The sequence below is a fragment of the Lutra lutra genome, chromosome 2 (genome assembly GCF_902655055.1).
Source record: "Lutra lutra chromosome 2, mLutLut1.2, whole genome shotgun sequence".
In the NCBI taxonomy this organism is placed as follows: Eukaryota; Metazoa; Chordata; class Mammalia; order Carnivora; family Mustelidae; genus Lutra; species Lutra lutra.
Window position 1 is genome coordinate 29,952,890 of NC_062279.1, and position 4,545 is coordinate 29,957,434.

Consider the following 4,545-nt stretch of genomic DNA (forward strand, 5'->3'; position numbering starts at 1 on the left):
ATTCTATAGCTCTTATATTTGTTTAATACTCGTTTTGCACGAAGTCTCCTTTGCAATAGATTCCTGGATGATGGATGTTATCAGATCAGTATTTCAAGAAAGGAGGGCAACCATGGGGTGCCTGGATGGCTCAGTCGTTAAATGTCTGCTTTCGGCTCAGGTCATGACCCCAGGGTCCTGAGTTCAAGCCCCACTTTGGGATCCGTGCTCGGTGGGAAGCCTGCTTCTTCCTCTCCTACTCCCTGTGCCTGTGTTCCCTTTCTCGTTGTGTCTCTCTCTGTCAAGTAAATAAAATCTTAAAAAAAAAAAAAAAGAAAGGAGAGCAACCTCAAAAAGACTAAATGACCCTTGAGAGCTTCCCTATTGACTCTCTGACAGAGCTGGGGATTAAATGACCCTCAGGTGACACACCGTATGTGCAGTTTCTCTGAATTTCTCATGTGTGCCTTCATTACACTCATTAGCTGAGCATGTCAGCATTAACTGAGGAATGTGTCCTGATCGATGTCTGCCCATTCTCTGGATAATTACTACCGTTTGGTAAAAGATTAGGAGTTCTGAGTTTACCTCCCTGGTAATGAAATGAACTGTTTGATTGATGTTAACATTACACAGTCAATGCCTGAATACTTCTTCAGTCCCCTACTCTCTATCCTTAACCCTGGGTCTCCCTTCATCTTTCTAGGTTTCTGAATTATTTTATATTAGCCAGGTATCTGGATGAACTAATCCCATGCAGTAACCATGTGCTCTGACAAGAGTCCAATGATTTAGAGGCCCCAAGAACAAGACACTCAATAGCATTATCCTCTCTTGACATGACATATGTGTGTGTTAATGGGAGATGAAATTAGTTTATTTAGAAAGAAATATTAAAGTATGGAAAAATGCCCCAATGTAACCAGAAGCAACATTTGTTTTCCATCTTTAATTTTACTATAAAGAAAAAAATTACTAATCATTACTCCATCTCAACTGTTTTTACTTTTTGGGAAATGGGAGATCAGTGGGCGAGGATCTGGCATGGGGGTGTGTGTGTTTGCCTGCGGGTTTGCGTGTTACTTATGGCTGTTAATTATCTAAGAAAGGCGAATGCTCAAGTGAAGGTAAACAGACAACGGTTCATAGTGATTACAGAGCTGTGTTTGCACTGCTGCCAACTCTTGGGAAAAATTTCGTATCTGCTGCTACAGAAAAAATACTGAAAAACATCAGTGAAACCTACAAATGAAATCCTGAAAACTCTAAAGATTTATGTCTCTTGGCAATTCAAAATAGGGACAAATATCATTATTTATGAAGACTAAACGTTTGCGTCTTTATGCTACAGTATTTAGTAGTAATAATTATTCCCATACAGAGTTTATATTAATCCTGACTATGCTAATTCAGAGTGTGAGCTGTTACTTATCTTTGTCTGTTTATGAAGTCAATTTGTTAGGCAAATGATGAATGTAATTGGCTTACCGTCATTCAGAAACCAGCAATCCTCTAACATTTTAGAAGTATCTGTGTACAAGTGGTACTTTAACTGTATTCAAAATATTCTTCTTTACTTGGCCATTAGTATGTTAACTTCAAATGCAATATGTTTATACCGAAATCTTCAATTTCTAGGATAAACCAGCGTCTCCTGCTTACTCTCTTGTTTTTGTTGATATAACTATTCCCTCCCCATCTTGGAACTTCAAAGTCTTTCTTAATGACTCCTCTTCCTTAAAGACTCCTCTCATGTTATTTATTCTGTCAAAACATCAAGAAACTCTGTCTTTCTAGTATGTTTTGCAACTATCTTTTTAGCTTCGTTTCTAGTGTCACCATCTCAGACCGCTACTAATCCACTGGACTTCTTTTTCGTCTCCCCGCCTACCATTTTTCTTCCTCCAATCCATCCTATGCATCAAAGTTCCTCTTTCTTTGGCATCTGCAAACCATTTAATAGGTACCCGGGGTACAGACAAACGAATTATAGGTTGAAATTTTAAAATATTGTCATAATTTTAAAAATAATAGTAAATAAAAGTAGTAGTAGCAATTAGGAATAATTAGTTCATTATAATAATGATAGCAATGATAATGATGAAAAAATTATATCAGGAGAGGAAGAGAGAATTTTTACATGAGGATATAGATAACCAGATCTCACAGAGTTTGGATGGTAGATTCCATATAGAGTCTATTTCTTCATTTATTCTTTATTTCTACCAAATCAGAAAGACCTAACTTAAAAGTCATTGTGGGAATGAAAGGGAAGGAGAGAAAATGGTACCCACGGATTCCAGACCCTATAGCCAAGCTGCAGCCGAGCAGAGCTATAGTGCTTCCTCCATCCAGCCCACTCCAGGATATGCACAGACCCCCCAGGCATGTGGGCAGAAAAGTTATAGAACCTATGGACAGTCCACTGATGTCAGCTATCCCCAGGCTCAGACCACTGTGATCTACGGGCAGACCACCTGTACAACTTCTTACAGACAACCTCCTACTGGTTATACTAGTCCAACTACCCTCCAGGCATATAGTCAGCCTATCCAGGTGTATGACACTCATGCTTAAGATACCACCACTGCTGTGCTCCCTACCACCCAGGCCTCCTATACAACGCATACCCTACCTACGGACAGCAGCTGGCAGCTACTACACCTACACCACCACAGGATGGTAACAAACCTGCTGAGACGAGTCAATCTCAGTCTAACTAGAGGCTTACAACTAGCCCAGCCTAGGATATGGGCAGAGTACCTACAGTTATCCCCAGGTACCGGGGAGCTACCCTGTGCAGCCAGTCATGGCACCACCATCGCATCCTCCTACTAGCTATTCCTCTACACAGCTGACTAGTTATGATCAGAACAGTTACTCTCAGCAGAACACCCATGGGCTGGTGAGTGGCTATAGCAGACTAGCTATGGTCTACAAAGCAGCAGTGGGCAGCTGCTAATCACCCATCCCTGGCGAACTGGATCTTCCAGAGCAGTGGCTACAGACAGCAGAGTTCATTCTGATAGGAGCACCCCAGTAGCATGAGTGTTTATGGGCAGGAGCCTGGAGGATTTTCTGGATCAGAAGATAACTAGAGCATGAGTGGCCCTGACAACTGAGGCAGGGGAAGGGGGTTGTTGACTGTGGAGGCATGAGCAGAGCTGGGTGGGAAGGGGATGTGGAATCAGTGCTGGAGAGTGAGATGGCTTCAATAGGTCTGATGGCCTCATGGATGAAGGACTGGATCTTGATCTAGACCCATCTGTAGATCCAGATAAAGACTCTGACACTGATAAAATTTATGTACAAGGGTTAAATGGAAGTGGGACTCTAGATGATCTGGCTTTAAATGGTATGGAGTTGTTAAGGTGAACAAGAGACTTGGACAGCCCATGATCCATAGCTACTTGAACAAGGAAACAGGAAAGCCCAGAGGCTATGCTACAGCATTCTACAAAGACCCACCAACTGCCAAGTCTATCTTGGACTGGTTGGATGGGAATGATCCTTAAGAAAGCAAACTTCAGGTTTCTCTTGCTTGGAAGAAGCCTCTGATACAGAGTATGTGGGCTGGTATAACTCCCTGTGAGGATAATAGGATGTCACTACTACTTCATGGAGGTCCGGGGAACCCAGAAGGTCACATGGGAGGCTGTGGATGTGACAGAGATGGCTTCATCTCAAGAGAGCCCCAGGGTTCCTGAGGGAATCCATCTGGAGAAAGATATAACCAGCACCAGGCTGGAGATTAGAGTGCCCCAATCCAGGGTGTGGAAACCAGTGTAAGGCTCTAAAGCCTGAAGGCTTCCTTCCACCACCCTTTCTACCCTTGGGCAGTGATCTTGGCAGAGTGAGCCCTGATGGCTTGTGGGGAAGAAGAGGCAGCCTCGTGGACCACTATGTCCCCATGGAGTGTTCCAAGGTGGCTTCCATGGTGGCTGGGGCAAGGACCCAGGTGGCTTTGGTGGAGGAAGACAAGGTGGCCCTGATGAGCCCCCTGAACCTTCGATGAACAGATGGGACAAAGAAGAGGCAGGTGTGGAGGACCTGGAAAAATGGGTGAAGACAAGCCCTGTCAGGGACACAGAGACTGACCCTACCAGACACAGCCCGTGGAGCTGCTTTGACTACTAGATTTATTTTTTAAGCCAGAAATGTTTTCAATTTATAATAACATATTTATAATGTTGACCACATTATGATTATCCCTTGTCTGTACTTTAGTATTCTTCACCATTTGTGATGAAAGCTTAAAACAAGTTAAACAGTATTTAAAAAAAAAAAAAAAAAGTCCTTGTGAAGAGCAGCATTCAGAAATGTGAGGATTCAGAAACTATGGAGACTTTTCACTGTAGACACCCAGTGCCCTATCAGGAACTAATTAGGTTGAGGCCGTGCCCTTCTCAATAGCGGCCAGAATGTTGAATTCATCAACACAGAAGATGACTAACCAGTGGATTTCTAATGAATTTTGGGGTGGATTTGCTTGTGATAATTATTTTATCATATTCATTTGTGGCATTAAGAAGTGTTTAAGATGTCCAATAGCAATACTGATTTATT

At 42.6% G+C, this 4,545-nt stretch overlaps 1 pseudogene; it reads left to right on the plus strand.

Moving 5' to 3' along the window:
* The first annotated feature begins 2,262 nt into the window (after window positions 1–2,262).
* On the plus strand, window positions 2,263–4,076 carry LOC125094023 (RNA-binding protein EWS-like; annotated as a pseudogene).
* The last annotated feature ends 469 nt before the right edge of the window (window positions 4,077–4,545 follow it).